This window comes from Lissotriton helveticus, chromosome 5_1 (genome assembly GCF_964261635.1).
Source record: "Lissotriton helveticus chromosome 5_1, aLisHel1.1, whole genome shotgun sequence".
Classification (NCBI taxonomy): Eukaryota; Metazoa; Chordata; class Amphibia; order Caudata; family Salamandridae; genus Lissotriton; species Lissotriton helveticus.
In genome coordinates, this window is record NC_136065.1 from 1,462,465,621 (window position 1) to 1,462,483,864 (window position 18,244).

Genomic DNA, 18,244 nt, shown 5'->3' on the forward strand with positions numbered 1-18,244 from the left:
TAAATGAGACTGCCTCTGCTCTAGGTAACTTAACCGAAGAGCAATCTGCTATGAGATTTGTCGTTTTACAGAATCGTCTTGTCCTTGACGTCATATTGGCCGATAGGGGCGGGGCCTGTAGAATCATCGGATCTAGTTGCTGCATTTTCATTCCAAATAACGCGCCGTCTGTTTATTCAGCTATAACCAGACTCCATAAAATTGCCCATCTGTTACACCAAGACCCAGGCACCTGGACATGGTCCGGTTGGTTCTGGAATATAATTTCCGCCTGGGGATGGAAAGTATTGTCCTTTCTAGGTATTGCAGTAGCGATCATATTCAGCTGCTGCCTCTGTATACAATGTGGCCCTGCGATTTGCGGCATTTGTGCTACCTCTTGTATTCCTAGTCCCAAGCCCCGTTCTAAAACCCGTTCCCAGAAAATTCGAGACGAGCAAATGATACTGTATGAAATGATAGATGGTATCATGAATATTGATGTTTCCTGATGGAAACGTAGTGACAAGGAGGGAATGTGGAAAAGTAAATTTTGCCATGTTCTGTGTCCCTACGCGTCATCCATCATATGTTATCTGTGCATGATTAATATGCATATGTATTCCCCATGTTCGATTAATTACGCAATTACAGTTGTGTCCATCTCTAGTATGTCAGTTTCCAGTTCTCGTGAATACTACGAATATCAGGCCTATGTAAAGCTACGTTGCCACGTTTCTCAGTGTGCACGTTATTCCATTGTAAAGTCCCCGTTTCTAGGCCTCAAAAGGGCCTGGACACCAGATTCAGCTCCTGTCTCCTGAAGCCTCGCTGAGGAGCGATACAGCCCCCACCTGTATCCTCGACCCTTCACTTACTTCCTGCCTCGCAGTGCCCGGTTCAGCCTGGCTCTGCCTCTGAGTCTGCCAAGAGTATGTTATGATTCCAGTTATCAGTTCAGTCCTCCTTCTCTGCATTCCTAAGCTACTGAACTGCATCAATAGTTTCCGTCATTGTCTAGCCTTTACGTCTCCACGTTAAAGAAATACTGCATTTAATGCTCATTTAATATTCTTCATCACGCACTACATGTAGAATAATGCATGCACCATTCTTAGAGTCTGTTAGCCTTTACCCCGATAACTTTTGGATTCTATCAACTTGTTCTCTAAACATCAGATACTAGATACTGCTTAGGTACATGTCGCCCTGACTCTCCAGACTTCAGTCTCTGCTCCTAGCACAGAGTTCGTAGCCCCCAGCTTCTCCTAGTAACACGTCATTGCCAGCTTGCGCGCACCATTAGGTCAGAGGTCCCGGCTCCTTAGGTAGCCCCCTCCATGTTTCCGCCCCATTCATGACATATTCTGCTACGTTTGCATCACATGTCTATGTATACGCCTCTGTTACACCCACTTTCACCCTTATCTTTCGCGACTGCTATTGACCACACCCACTGCTCCGCCTATCCTATGTACTGTAATGCAACTGTTTTAGTATATATGATCGTGTATTGTTATTAAAAGTTTGCGCGCTCATCCCAGGTCCTTGTCCCGATTCTGCCCCCGGCAGCGCTGCCATCCTATTCCTGTGCAGGTTGTCCTGTTCCTGTCCTTTATGCTGTAATAAACCCGCAAACTCCTACTACCTCGAATCTTGACTCTTATTTATTGAGCTATCTGTTATTCATTTATGCATTCAAAAAGAGAGGTATTATTTATTTATTTACCACACGGTGCCCACTAAGCCACTGGAGTCAAGCTATCCTGGCTGAAGACGGCTGATAGCCATAAATTGGTCCTAGGATGCTTGATTCCGGTCCAGGGAAGACATGGCTTGGCAGTTTGGGCTGCACTGTTCTCATGAGGCACAGGGTCAATACTGATTTGCATATGACCATGTCTGAACTGGGTTGGCTTGGTGAGCAAAATAACGATGGATTAAACCCAGATCTGTGACTGAGGGTGAATGTTTTGCCATTGTGCAACATTCTGTCCATCATCTTGTGTGTTTTGCTTTTCACCCTATGTGGGAAGGGTATGCCCAGACGTGGGTCCCGTGCTCACTAAGCCACTGGAGTCAAGCTATCCTGGCTGAAGACGGCTGATTTATTTATTTATTTAAACTTGTAAGGCGCACAGCTACCCGCAATGGGTTTCCCGGCGCCAAGGGATAGACTGGAGAAGAAAGAACTACAGGGCTTCGAAGAGTGGAACAACAAGAAAAAGACTGTTCTGAAAAGTTATTGCTGGAAAAGCCAAGTTTTTAAACCCTTGCGGAACCTGACAAGATCAGTTTCCAACTTCAGCCTAACAGGCAAAGCATTCCAAGATTTGGTGCCCAGGTGAGAGAATGAGCGACGGCCCATCTTCACTAGCCTGAATCTAGGAATAACAAAATCTCCTTTGCCGGCAGATATGAGAGTACGGCTAGGTGTGTAGGCACGAATGAGATTGTAAAGATACGTAGGGGCAAAGCCCTGTTTTATCTTAAAGATATAACATAGAGCCTTAAATTTAATTCTGTTCTTAATTTCCAGCCAGTGCAAATCGCGAAGGGCTAAGGATGCGGATGTTTTCCGTGGAACATTGCGTAACAATCGTGCGGCCGCATTTTGGACAACCTGAAGTTTTTTCACAGTTGTCAAATCGGCACCAAGATACAGGACATTCCCGTAGTCCAGGTGAGATGTTATTAAAGCCTAGACCACCGTCCTTTGTGTGGGAACAGGAAGCAGCCACAAGATTTTTTGGAGCCATTTTAGTGCGGCAAAGCAAATGGCAGCCACCTTTACGGCCTGTTGTCGCATAGTGAGCTTTTCATCGATTAAAAATCCGAGATTGCGAACCTGGGCCACGGGCTTCCGGGTGGGACCCATACTCTCGGGCCAATGTTGGGGGCCCCAGAGATCTTTATCCTTACCCAGGATCACAATCTCGGTTTTATCGCCATTTAACTTAAGGAAGTTTACCTGCATCTATCTTGCCACTTGGGACAGACCCAATTTGAGAGCCGAAGTATTGTTACCTTCCCTTTTAGATAGGGAGAAAATAATTTGTGTATCATCGGCGTACGAAAATAAGGTTAAGCCGGCTTCTTCCACAATGGTGGCCAGGGGTCTAATATAGATATTAAAAAGTAAAGGGCTGAGAATAGACCCCTGGGGAACACCGTACGCCGATGCACACATTTTGGAAGATGCTTTGGCCGAAAAGACTTGGAAGGTACGCCCACACAGAAAAGAGGCTATCCAAGTCAGGGCAGAACCCCCAACTCCCAAAGATTGGAGGGATGTGAGAAGAATGGAGTGAGACACGGTATCGAACGCTGCGCTTAAATCCAACAGGATAAGCGCCGATGTCTCCCCGCGATCGATACCGTGCCTTAAATTCTCAGTAACCCCCAAGAGAGTAGTTTCAGTAGAGTAGTGGGCTCTGAAACCAGATTGTGATGGATGCAGATAGCCCGAACTCTCTACCAGATCAGATAGTTGGGAATTAATATGCCTCTCCAGGATTTTTGAGATTCTGGGCATGTGAGATGGTATTGGCAATATGAGTAGCTCTTGCGGTCTTACATTGTTTATGGTAGTCTCTAAGAGCCACCTTATATGCCATCTTACGAGAGGGAGAATAAGAACGCCTCCATTGTCTCTCAAGTACCTTGCATTTGGATTTCGTAGTTTTTAAATTCTCCGAAAACCATGCTGCAGGATGACGATGGGGCGTGGTGTGTAAGGGTGCAAGGGGAACGAGTTTATTCACAGCAGTAGTCAGCCAATCGGAGACTGCTGCTTCCGATGCCAGAAGAGATGAATTAACATTTGGCGACGTGTTAGATAAATATCTGTTAAACTCAATGATGTTAAGTTTACCCCAACAACGTGATTTTTCACCCGAGTCAGCATTAAATGCTATGTTCGTAGTGCACGAGAGAGAAAATTTGACTGCCATATGATCTGACCATTCCAAAGGACGGGCGGCCGATTCACAGTCATACGCAAGATTAGACAAAACAGGGTCCAACAAGTGCCCTGCCGAATGAGTGGATCCAGAATTGCATAGTAAGATGTTAAGCGCTTCTAAGTCCGCTAAAAAAGTTTTACTGATTGAGCATAGGGGATCTTCTAGATGTAAATTCAGATCTCCCAGAATAGTAAAATTTGCGGCTTTGAAGACCAATGGGGCAATGGTTTCCGAAAAGGACGTCACCCAAGAGTTGGAATTTCCAGGGGGACGATATATCAGTAAACCGGATAAGGTCATCCGGGCACTGATAGCTAATTTGAATAAGGCTGCCTCACAACCCGGTAGCGGAAAAAACTCAAATTTGCAATTGTAATTAGATTTAAATATTATGGCAATACCGCCGCCCCTACCTATGTCTCTATCTCTATTTACCATGACATAGCCAGAGGGAATCGCAAAGGCAATATCCGGTCCCGAGCTTGCCTGGAGCCATGTTTCCGGAAAATGGCATCTGGTTTCTCATCTACAAGGAAATCGTAAACATGATTTTGGTGTTTAGGAAGGGATCGGCAATTAATGCTCCAAAAATGCAGTTTGGGTTGAGTAGGGAGAGATTTCGTGGCAACGATTGTGTCCTGTGAAGGTGGGTGTTTCCTCCTTTTACATCTGCTCATCCTCCCAAGGGAGAATCCGCAATTATTACAATGAAACCCCTGAGAGGGGAGAGAGCAAGTGGAGCAATGCGTGTTCAACACATGTCTGTGAGAGAGCAGGTCATCGGCCGCATAAGTTATAATAGTACCAGGAAGGGCTGAAGTAATGTCAGCAGTAGCAGAGGTGGTGGCCCCATGGCCCTGCCTGGCGCGGACGGGCGCAGATGGACAGGACTTAGGCTCGACTTCGGCGCGACAGAGGCGCGCCCGCTGATCGCGTCCGCTGCGCGGAGAAGTGGCCATCTCACTTTGTAGTCCAGTGGGCAGCGCAAAGGCGCTGGGACTTGTAGTTCTTAGAAAATGAGTGGGGTTGCCGTGCAACAGAGGAGACAAGGGGCGTTTCCGGCCACAGATCCTAATTTGGCTGTGTCAACACGGGATAGTGCGTGCAATGGGAGAGAAAGGTTTGTGATAGTATTAAAACTACAAAACAGGCGCAAATAAATTTTCTAAATCTAAGTAAATTTTTAAAAAAGCGAGATAACTATCACCCGGCTTTCCGCCTCAGGTGAGCTAGTCTAGCAAAGCGAAACAGTCTTCAGGAGCAACTCAAGTAGTCTGGGTGCCCCCGGTAGCAAGCCACGAGTTCTCGCGAACCAACACTCACCCCTCACTTTGTAGTCCCGTGGGCAGCACAAAGGCGCTGGTACTTGTAGTTCTTAGAAAATGAGTGGGGTTGCCGTGAAACAGAGGAGACAAGGGGCGTTTCCGGCCACAGATCCTAATTCGGCTGTGTCAACACGGGATAGTGCGTGCAATGGGGGAGAAAGGTTTGTGATAGTATCAAAACTACAAAGCAGGCGCACGATAGCCAGAAACCGGTCCTAGGATGCTTGATTCCGGTCCAGGGAAGACATGGCTTGGCAGTTCGGGCCGGACTGTTCCCATGAGGCACAGGGTCAATACTGATTTGCATATTGCCATGTCTGAACTGGGGTGGTTTGGCGAGCAAAATAACGATGGATTAAACCCAGATCTGTGACTGGGGGTGAATGTTTTGCCATTTTGCAACATTCCGTCCATCATCTTGTGTGTTTTCCTTTCAACAATGGCCATGCCTGCTTACAGATGTCTACTGCTCATTCATCTGTGCCATGCTTACTACTAACTGTACTTGTGTTTTGAGTATATATAAATGCCTTCATGGACACATTCACCCTTTTCACGGCTATGCATGTGTGTAATCACAGCCTACCCCTATGTTGGGAATTGGTATGCAGGGTATTTGGGTACATGACTCACAATGTTGTTTCTTGTATCTGAGGGGTTTCAACCCTATTCCTTCCATGAGAGACTACATCTTGGTGGTCTGACCACCACCTGGACATTCATATCAGTCCTGGGATGTGCTTGACAGTGTGTGTTCCCTTTCGCTCTCTTTGTTTAGTGGGCTGTTACATCACTATACACTATTGTGGCATGATGGTAGGGTGTGTATTTCGCCTGCAGTCTCCATGGGTGGGTATGCATGTGCAATTTGACATCATCACCCACATGTGTGTCTCGCAGTGTGTAAAGGTAATCCATCCTCCAGTGGGACACTGCTGTTAGTGATGTGTTGCTAGGGCACTATCATTATGGTCACAAGTTAGGGATGTGCACATACCCCCATGTAGTTGTGGTATGCTGATGATGATGTACCCCCATACTGTTGTGCACTGCTGGGAGTCCTCTGCGCCCAGCCCTCATATGTCTGGGCACTGCTGGGAGTCCTCTGCACCCACCCCCATACTGTTGGGCACTGCTGGGAATCCTCTGCACCGCCCTCATATGTCTGGGCACTGCTAGGAGTCCTCTGCACCCGCCCCATACAGTTAGGCACTGCTGGGAGTCCTCTGCACCCACCCCTCATATGTCTGGGCACTGCTGGAAGTCCTCTGCACCCACCCCTCATATGTCTGGGCACTGCAGGGAGTCCTCTGCACCCACCCCCATACTGTTGGGCACTGCCGGGAGTCCTCTGCACCCACCCCATATATGTCTGGGCACCGCTGGGAGTCCTCTGCACCCACCCCCATACTGTTGGGCACTGCTGGGAGTCATATCCACCCACCCCTCATATCTCTGGGCACTGATGGGAGTCATATCCACCCATCCCTCATATGTCTGTGCACTGCTGGGAGTCCTCTGCACCCACCCCTCATATGTCTGGCCACTGCTGGGAGTCCTACGCACCCACCCCTCATATGTTAGGGCACTGCTAGGAGTCATCTGCACCCACCCCAATACTGTTGGGCACTTCTGGAAGTCATATCCACCCACCCCTCATATGTCTGGGCACTGCTGGGAGTCCTCTGCACCCACCCCCATACTGTTGGGCACTGCTGGGAGTCTTCTGCACCCACCCCTCATATGTCTGGGCACTGCTGGGAGTCCTCTGCACCCACCCCTCATATGTCTTGGCACTGCTGGGAGTCTTCTGCACCCACCCCTCATATGTCTGGGCACTGCTGGGAGTCCTCTGCACCCACCCCTCATATGTCTTGGCACTGCTGGGAGTCCTCTGCACCCACCCCCATACTGTTGGGCACTACTGGGAGTCATATCCACCCACCCCTCATATGTCTGTGCACTGCTGGGAGTCCTCTGCACCCACCCCTCATATGTCTGGCCACTGCTGGGAGTCCTACACACCAACCCCTCATATGTCTGGGCACTGCTGGGAGTCCTCTGCACCCACCCCCATACTGTTGGCCACTGCTGGGAGTCATATCCACCCACCCCTCAGATGTCTGGGCACTGCTGGGAGTCCTCTGCACCCACCCCAATACTGTTGGGCACTGCCGTGAGTCCTCTGCACCCACCCATCATATGTCTGGGCACTGCTGGGAGTCCTCTGCACCCAACCCCATACTGTTGGGCACTGCCTGGAGTCCTCTGCACCCACCCCTCATGTGTCTGGGCACTGCTGGGAGTCCTCTGCACCCACCCCCTCATATGTCTGGGCACTGCTGGGAGTCCTCTGCACCCACCCCTCATATGTCTGGGCACTGCTGGGAGTCCTCTGCACCCACCCCCATACTGTTTGGCACTGCTCGGAGTCCTCTGCACCCACCCCTCATATGTCTGAGCACTGCTGGGAGTCCTCTGCACCCACCCCATACTGTTGGGCACTGCTTGGAGTCATATCCACCCACCCCTCATATGTCTGGGCACTGCTGGGAGTCCTTTGCACTCACCCCTCATATGTCTGTGCACCATGCGAACATATACTTGAGCACCAGGTGATTACCTTAGAGCCAAGGGCTACCAGTAAACTACTGGCAACGCACAGCAAGCACGTTTCCTTTGAGCACTTTGACCACATAGACTTTGAGCACCAGGGGATCACTCAAGAAGCAAGAGCTTGTAACTTTACATTAGCACCATGCGATTACCCGCCACACAGTCATGATACTCAGAGAGTGAACATTATCAGTAATTTGTGTTTTACGTTTCCGGTTCCTATGCCCTTGCTTTGCGCTGCAAGCCCGATCGCTTGTCATGGTATACAATCGTTGTTAATTTATATTTCCGAGACTGGTTTTATCTGTGTTGCACTCATTATCATGTTTCACCTATTACCATTATATGCATTACATGAATACTCATTGCATATTGAGCTAACTCGCTAACGTGATGCTTTATGTGGATTACCATTTAAATATGGCCGCCAAAGTAGGCTACCTACAATGTCCTTTTTCTGTATCGTTCACTTCCTACCCAATGTTATATACACTTCTTTGATTGTGCACTCAGTACACATGAGCAAGGATGCAGACGCAGTCAAAAAACACGTAGTGGAATAAACTTGGTTTGCATCAACATTTGGATTGTGTGTATGATGATCCTGAGAGCGCACTTACTTGGATTATTACGTGACATATATATATATATATATATATATATATTCACTGAAAAAACCATAGGTTTTACACACGTTATAGTTAGGAAGTAGCTTTTACAAAACCTATGAAAATTCACTGAAAAAACCATAGGTTTGACACCAGTTATAGTTAGCTGGAAATTTTACTGATATAAAACCAATGAAATTCCACGTTATAGTTAGTTGGACTCACTATAACTTGCGCGTGTAATGCACTGCTGATGACGTCACATATTACATCACTCATGACATCACTGATGACACCATCCAGTGAATGTGTGTCTTTCTGAAAAATAAATATGTGTTACATATGTATATATTATTGAATATCTTAGTGAATACATATATTACTGAGTAATGCTTAAATATTTAAATATATGTATTAGTGTTTCACTTTGTGTATAAGTGGCTGCATGGGTTGATGAGTAAATACATGTGTATGTATATAGGTTATTAGATGTTTTTCTTAGTATCAGTATGAGTGTTTGCATGCTTTGGTGGGAGTATTACTTAGTACATACATGCAAGAATGACTGAGTCTCTGTTTGTATGTGTTTTGAAGACAGCATATGTGCAGGACTGTATGGGTGGATTAGTGTGCATATGTCTGTGTTAGTGAGTGAATGACTGTCTTATTAGTGTCTTTATCAGTAACTACATATGTTTTAATGTAGTATATGTGAATATTGATGTATATAAGTGACTATATGTGAGAGTGAGGTATTGGAAGAGTTCCTGTTTAAATTAGTATGTGTTTCTATAAGTGATTTTTAAGAGAGTAAGTATGTGTAAGTTTCCTTAGAAGTAAAGTGGTAGTGTGTGTATAGCTGTTTATGCAAATAAATGGATGTTCAATAGTTTATTTGCATGTGTGAGTATGTGTGTGAATAACTTTTGGATGACTGTCGGTGTGTAACAGGATGTGTAGGTGTATCACTACATATGATTAGTGAATATATGTATGAGTGACTATATAGAACTGTTGGTGAATTAGTGCATGTGTATATAGATGTGGAATTATTGAATTGTTTGTTGTAACTGGTATGAGTATCTCCATTTTTTTGAACATTTTAGTTTCTATTTTTGAATATGCGTTTCAAGGATTAGATTACAGTGAAAGGAGGTCTGTCACTGTGTCACAAGGATGGTGTTATCAGTGATGTCATGAGTGATGTAATATGTGACGTCATCAGTAGTGCATTACACGCGCAAGTTATAGTGAGTCCAACTAACTATAACGTGGAATTTCATTGGTTTTATATCAGTAAAATTTCCAGCTAACTATAACTGGTGTCAAACCTATGGTTTTTTCAGTGAATTTCATAGGTTTTGTAAATGCTACTTCCTAACTATAACGTGTGTAAAACCTATGGTTTTTTCAGTGAATTTCATTGGTTTTTAAAATGCTAATTCAAAAATATCTCGTGTATACAACCTATACTTTTGTCCATAAAGTTCTGGCAATATTTTTTTCGGAAACAAGCCGTTTTCTTCACTGTTCAAGTTGCATAGAGACTCCTTGTAAAGCGATACAGAATTAGAAAGTCTGTACCTTGCCTTTTTTTCAACGCATTAAAATTTGTCTGTAAATAAAAATAGCCTTTCTAAACTTTCGTGCGCGACCCGGTGTGCGCACTCTCGGCAACAGTTCTCAATAAAATGGATAGCGCATTTCCAGGCTTTCGTGCGCGACCGTGTGCGCACACCCACCTATATATTTCGTGAAAACTTTGCAATCTGAACTTATTGAATTTCTTCATAGACCCATCAAAGAACTTATAATACGTCAAACAGACTAAACCTAGGCTTCTTTTTTAATATTATGAACATTTTCATTAAATGGAGCCGAATGTCTTTTTAAACTTTCGTGTGTGACCGAATGTACACACCTTGGTATTTTAAAAAAATATATAAAAGGTTTTATATTTTAACAATTGTATGCTTGAATCGAGCTCAAAAGATATATTAAATCCGAATATGTTTGAATTTACTTCTTTTCACGTTTTGTAACTTCGCTGAATTAGACCGCTACTTCCAAATGACGTACGTGACTAGATACTATCACCGCGTACACGTCCTCAGACGCGCATGTGAAGTCATGTGACTTGAAAACAACACTTCCAATTGGTTCTTAGTAGTTTCTATTCTGCAATTTACACGGAGGACTCCACCCACTTCCCTCACTATCTTTTGTACTCTCAAAAGAGAACAACGTTCAACACCCTTCGGAAGACTTTGCTGAAATGGGTGCCGCCCCGCATTCATCTTCCGAATCTGAAGGAAATGAGCGACTACCTTTAAAAAGAAAAAAGGAATCTTTTAATTGGAAATTTTTTACTTATCCTGAAGAATTAAAGAACGTAAATGCGCCAAAAGTTACCTGCACGATATGCAATTCGGTTCTCTCAAGAGGAAATCCAAGAAAAAAATATTCCTTTTCAATACATACCATGATGCGGCATGTCAAACAAATGCACCCTGTGGAATTTGCAAAGGCATCGACAAGAGCCCTGGCCACGCTATTACCATCAGAGGTGACCAGCACATCTTCTGGTGGACGACCTGTATCTCCATCGAGTGCTGTGATGGACTTGAGACCATATCTTGCAAAGGTGCACATGAAATGCAACGAGTGTGGAGAAATTCTTCTGTACGGAGAGCAGAGCCTCATTCTTACTAAACTAAAAATTGAGAGTCATAGATGCCCCGAGAAAAGATACATTTCTTCATTTCATTTAAAAAACAACATAACAGTTGTTTTAAAAAAAAAAAAATAGTTATTTTCAGAACTAACTCATTGTACCAAAAACAGCTCCAGGAGCATATTATAAAGGGCGTTTATCTCCCCGTTTTTGGCTTTCGATCGTGTGCGACCGTGTGCGCGCACCCGCCGATATATTTCGGGAAAACTTCGCGATTGTAACTTATTAAATTTCTTCATAGACCCATCATAGAACTTATACTACTCAGAAGATATATTCAATCCGGATGTGTTTAGATTTACTCCTTTTCACGTTTTGAAACTTCCCTGAATTAGACCGCTACTTCCAACCAGATACTATCACCGCGTACACGTCCTGAGACGCGCATGTGAAGTCATGTGACTTGAAAACAACACTTCCAATTGGTTCCTAGTAGTTTCTATGCTGCGTCAATACCTACGCCTGCTTCAAACACATGCACAGTTTTGAAACAGCATGGGCCTGAAAGTCACTGAGTGAAATATCATACATTACAGTCAGCCACTTTCAAGACGCATTCCTTCAGAGGAACACTTACCGTTTATTAGAAGTAGATCGTCCGACTCCACCGGAGGACACCCCTAATAAAAAAGACATATATATAAAATGCGGACTAGCCGCTGTATCGTACTAGCAAACTTTAACTTAAAAATCGTTAGAGAAAACAAAAGGAATCGAACAAAATCAGTAGGCCACTGATAGGATCTCTTTTTGACCTTGCTAAAATAGAAACATTAGGAACAACCCCTCATGAGAAATATGAAACTAGTGAGAGAAACCGAGCTCAACGCCATCTTGCCCCCTTTTAGGCCCCATCACGAACATAGATAGCCCCACATAGCAAAACGTGATCTTATCGCCTGCCCAACTTCAGATCTGACCCCCCCCTTTTGCTCTCATGTCCTGTCGGAATGTCCGGCTGTAGATTACAATCACATGTTACATTTGGGAGGGGAAACGACATCAGAGCGACAAATATTAGAAATATACCACACGACAGCAAAATAACAGGTTAGAACGTTTTTATTCTTGAACAAAAATATATTAAAACAACTATTTACATGACAAACGGCCGCAGCAACAAACCCACAATGCATTTTGCCGTCTACTTGACGCCGTCCCTGTCCCTCCTTCCCCAAAGTAGCAATGTTGGGCTACTTTTGGGCTGCTTTCTAGTAGGGTTTTTGAGCGTCAGAAAGTGTACAAAAGCCGTCGGCAACGGCCTGGGGTGGAGAACCATTACGTGAATAGTCCGGAGGCGACACCACTTGCCAAGGCCTGTCCCCAGGATGAACCAAGGGATCCGTTCCTGGGGCCGTGGCAAAGAGCGGCCGGCCGCCATCGGCCAGAGAAGGCATGGGCCCTACCCGAGATGTAGTTGTCTTCCCATTCTCTTCTTTTTTCAGCGCCTTGCAGGCCACGAAGGGGGAATGTCTTGCATATGCCTCCGACCCCCCCCCTCTCTTCATCGCCTGGTCCGGCCATAACAAATGTCAGCAAGACGCCGTGGGGTGCACTGGGAGGGAGAGGCGGCGCAGACGAGCCTCTCCCACCTTCCCAGGTGGAGGCCCCTCAGCTGCACCCCCAACGATCCACGCACCCGGCAAAGGGTTCGTCCACTGTGGCGATATAGGGACGCTCCACGAGCCCAGCAAAGGGTTCGCATACTGTGGCGGTATAGGGAAGCTCCACGAGCCCAGCAAAGGACTCGCCCACTGTTGCGGTACAGCGACGCTCCACTCACCCAGCAGGGTCTCGTCCACTGTGGCGGTGCAACGATGCTTCGCCCGACAGGCTTGAGTCCATCTGCTCCTGCAACCCAGTGACTGCCGGTGGTTGCAGATCTCCTAAAAATGGCGGTCGACTTTGCAGGAATGGGCCTGGCGTGAAAAGTTGGCCTGGTCGCCTGTTAACCAGAAAATGGGCCCCTGTCTTTCCTTTCAAAATGCTGCCAACAATATTATATCAGACTCTGCATCGGTACTTACTTATAAATGCAGAAACAACTCAATTAACACAAGGGCTCTTTTCAGAGCCACCTTATATCAAAGCACTCAAACTTCTGATTTATCTCCATTTTCACACTTTTCTAAATAGTTGTGCGCGCCCGAGTGCGCGCACCCCGCAACTTTTTTCGGAAAAAAAAGATATATATTTTCGCGTTTAAGGTCCTTACTGCACACCCTGAGAAAACCTACGCAGCAAAACAATCTCTACCTTCACCCCTTTCCATGTTCCAACGCTTTGAAACGAGAATATATTTACTCGCGCGCACCCCGCAATTTAAAAAAAGTAAATATATATATATATTTTCGCCTTTAAGGGCCTTACTGCACACCCTGAGAGAACCTACGCAGCAAAACAATCTCTACCTTCTCCCCTTTCCATGTTATAACGCTTTGAAACGAGAATATATTTACTTGCGCGCACCCCGCAACTTTTTTCGAAAAAAAAAAATATATATATATTTTCGCGTTTAAGGTCCTTACTGCACACCCTGAGAAAACCTACGCAGCAAAACAATCTCTACCTTCTCCCCTTTCCATGTTCCAACGCTTTGAAATGACAATATATTTACTCGCAGTGACAAAATGGCGGTCAACACTTCCTGATTTCCTTCGAATCGAACGTTAACAGACGTCACGCAGCAAAAAAAAATTCCGCGCGCGCGCAGCCGCTTAAGTGCGCGCACCCGTCCGCGCTTATAGATATATAATTGACTTTAACTTTAATTTTCTCAACAACTACTGAACGGATTTACACCATTCCACAAAAAGCGTAATCTGCGAGCCGGACTCTACAGTTTTGCCAAATTTCTTATAAATCCATTCAGCCGTTCGACCTGTAGCCGTGTCTAAATGTCCTATGGAAAATAACATGGAGAAAACACGTTTTGGGACCCCCCTTTTATCTCAGCCCCCACTTCACCAATCCCCCCCAAGTTTTCAGGGAAGGAGCGCAGCGGACCGAGCCATCTTCTTTGAGAAATTCGCAAAGATTCATCCACCAGGGCCAAAGTTAATCCAAATAGAATGTTGACGATTTCCTATGGAAACTAGGTCCTAACTATAACTACCTACTGGCGACCGCCAGTAGGTAATATATATACATATATATATATATATATATATGTGTATATATGTACATTAATAAATTATTTTTTGTATGTTGTTTAACAATATTAGTTTGAACACATATTTTATTTTTATATTTTTGTACTTACCTTTATATGTACAGGTAAATAATATTTTTCAATCGATATTTTCAATACAATATTGCTGTATCATGATATTGTTGTTATTGATATAATGTCAGTGATGCAACTGGGAATGAGACTAGGTTTCCTGGCTAAACATTGTGAAATTCAGATCCTAGAAGGATATTGCATTCTTTTCCCCTTCTGCCAAGATTAAAACTTTTCTAGTGACCCAGGGAGCAAGTTGTTGTCTTATGCCTCATATACAATGCCTGTACTATTGTTACAGATAAAGCAGTATTATGGTCTATTAATACATATTCAAGCGAGGTATTAACACAATGACCATCCGGAACTACAGTTTTTAAAGTTGCTCCCAAATGTCTTAATAGCCGAAAAGTAAGTGGAGGAAATGAAAGCAATACTCTGGGTTACAAAGTTTGGTCACACTGGGAAGGTGTGATTGAAACCAGGCTCTCTGGATCAGAGTTTTGCTTTCGGGCCAATAAAAGATTCAGACTTGCTTGGGCATGTTATGCAAGGGCATTAACATAATCCTTTTTTTTATAAAATGAGGCAACAGTAATAAAAACATCACACTTTATAGAACAGTTATACCTTACACAGAGTCAGTGTAAGCATCCCCACTTCAGAGGACAGGTACAATCAGAGTGGCATCAGCATAAACAGGTGCAAATTGGAGAACAACAGTGCAAACGCTAGTTCTTCAAAGAGTAGGGATAGCAGGCATGGCTACGGCGCCAAGGAAGATGGCCGTGGATCATGGGAGCTCCGTCGAGGAGTGACGGGACGGGAGCTACTCCGGGTCTTTACCTTGTTGTCCGGCCCTCGGAACTGCGGTTAATGCCGGCAGACTGTTGGTGGCATCGGGAAATGTCCTTCTAAAGCCGCAGGATGAGCCGCTTCTCCCAGAACTTTTGCGTCTTTTCTGGCAGAGCGCATCTGAGGCACGCCTGCCATTTTGGAATTGCTGCTGCGCATTTGGCGTGATGCTCCGTTTCCTCTCAGGCACTATAGAAACTGTACACATTTTTAGGGGTGCTTCTAGTCATTGAAGCTTTATTATTTTCCCACAGCCCTCCCAAAGTGCTGCAGAGACGCCAGCAAGTGGGAATGTTTGGCAAATTATTGATACAACGGCCATTTTGAGGTCTCTACAGCTCTCCATCTCCTGCCAATGCCTTGCCTCAAAGCGGTACAAAAGGGGAGGTGGGGTTAAACCCAGATCTGTTGACTGGGTGTGATTGTTTGATTGGTTCAGATGCTCCGTCGTTCACCACCCCCTTTTGTACCGCTTTGTTCGCCATAAGTTGCCATGGTATGCTCAGACGTGAGTATCTTGCTCACTTTGCCACTGGATTCAAGCAGGCCTGGCTGAAGACGGCTGTAATGCCAGAAACTGGTCCTAGGAAGCTTGAATCCGGTCCAGGGAAGGCATGGCTTGGCAGTTCGGGCTGGACTGTTCCCATGAGGCACAGGGTCAGACTGATTTGCATATGGCCATGTCTGAACTGGGGTGGCAGAGTGGGCTAAAGAACGGTGATGGATTAAACCCAGATCTGTTGACTGGGTGTGAGTGTTTGATTGGTTCAGATGCTCCGTCCATCACCACCCCCTTTTGTACCGCTTTGTTCACTATAAGTTGGTAGGGTATGCTCAGACGTGAGTCCCTTGCTCACTTTGCCACTGGATTCAAGCAAGCCTGGCTGAAGATGGCTGTAATGCCAGAAACCGGTCCTAGGAAGCTTGAATCCGGTCCAGGGAAGGCATGGCTTGGCAGTTCGGGCTGGACTGTTCCCATGAGGCACAGGGTCAGACTGATTTGCATATGGCCATGTCTGAACTGGGGTGGCAGAGAGGGCTAAAGAACGGTAATGGATAAAACCCAGATCTTTTGACTGGGTGTGAGCGTTTGATTGGTTCAGATGCTCTGTCCATCACCACCCCCTCAGGCAACATTTGTTTCTTTTGCTCGCCATGCCTGTCATTTGAAAGAGTATCTTTTCGGATGAACCTCTGCTCCCCACAACTTTGTCCTGGCTGATGTCTGCATGCTTTGCTTGCCTGATGTTCATATAATTCTTCATATGTTTATCACGGGTACTTGCTGTTTAAGAGAAGGGTACCATTTTTTATGCTTGCTGACAGCCCCAATTTTCAAGCTGCTTTCCTTTGTCGCTGTTCTTTGTGGTAACGCACGGTTTTAGTACCAGTCTTTAAGGTCAGCAGCTTTCATCTGTTTACTGAGGTGATAGGCTCTTTAACGTTTCTTTAAACCTACCATGGCATCGTCACGCACTAATCGGAATGCCACCCAGCAACGAATTGCGATTAATCCACCTTTGGAAGATGCTAATCCTTTCAGTGTTCTGCAGGATACCATGGATGACGCGCCAACTGATTTACAGAATGCAAAATGCGCTTCTTCTCCTTCTTCCCGTACAGCACCAAAATCTTCTGTCAAGACCCCTTCTTCTTCTACTTCCACGTCAGGGAAAAGAGTCAAAACGAATCCTCCTTCTCCTACCAACTCAACTCCCTCTATCTCTATGGAACTTTTATTGGAGGAAATTCGCGCCCTTAAACCTTACATGACCGAAATAAATTCTCGTCTTCAAAGCCTTGAAGTCAACTGGTCTCACACTGAGCAAAGGGTGAATAATCTTGAAAGACAATTTGCTTCAGCTCAACCAGTTATCGACCAAGTTCCCTATGTTCATAAAGAAATTGCCAATCTTAAGCAGCAAGTTGAGAATTTAGAAAACAGGAACAGACGCATTAACCTACGCATTTATGAACTTGTGGAAGGCCTTGAGGGATCCAACCCAATTTCCTTTTTCCAATCTTTTCTACCTACACTTCTTGGTCTTCCTCCTTCCCCCCTTTAAATATTCAGTGGGCCCATCGACTAGGACCATCACCTCGCCCGTCTGTCGCATCATCTTCTTCAGTAAAGCCTAGAGGCGTTATTTTATATTTTTTGGACTACACAGATCTCCTTAAAGTTTTTCATGCTGCCAAGCAGAAAGGGAAGATCATTTGGAATGGTTCTAATCTTTTCTTTGCTCAAGATTACGCCAAAGTCACTGCAGATCACCGCAAGAAATTTTTAGAGATAAGACCTGCCCTTCGCTCCTTAAATGCTCGTTATGGCCTTTTCCATCCATGCCTCTTTAAAGTGACTTATAACAACAGAACGACGAATTATGAAATCCGGCATTGCTTCAACAATTTCTGGACTCATGTAGAGCTGATTCAATGGATATTCCTCATTCATGAACCCAGGGCGACCTGGCTTTATGTACTGAAATGATGTCCTATTAAGATGGTTGCTTGTTACCTTATTCTTCCCTGATGTAAATTGTAGTATGTGCTTTGTTTTGTTGTAATTTTAGTGGTTAAAATTATCTCCTTTTGATTTCCTTTTTAGATGCGGTTTCGTGGACCCTTGTTTTATGTGTCCTTTATGTTCTACCTGGAAGCATGTTTCCTTCTGCCGCGTCCGTGTGGAGTCTCCGGTCCGATGTGCTGCCTACCTTATGTGGTTCCACCACCCCCAGACTTATTGTTGGTTCGTGATGTATTTTTTTGACATATTTTTTCATTATCAATTGTTAGTTTTGTTTTGTCTTCTCGTTTTTTGTTTCTTCTCTCCTCAGTTTTTCCCTTTCCTAACTTTTTTCTTCCTTTTACTTCTTCTTATCTACTTCTATGTATTTTACAGTACTCTTCTTTTCACTACTTCTTTCATCTTTTTATCT

General features: G+C 45.0%; 1 long non-coding RNA gene across 2 annotated transcripts in view; it reads left to right on the plus strand.

Moving 5' to 3' along the window:
* Positions 1-18,244, plus strand: part of LOC144753651 (uncharacterized) — a 398,621-nt gene that overhangs the window by 267,170 nt on the left and 113,207 nt on the right. For both annotated transcript variants that reach the window (XR_013594455.1, XR_013594454.1), the window contains exon 3: positions 17,914-18,054. This is a non-coding gene — a long non-coding RNA (uncharacterized LOC144753651). The remainder of the gene's footprint in view (positions 1-17,913; positions 18,055-18,244) is intronic.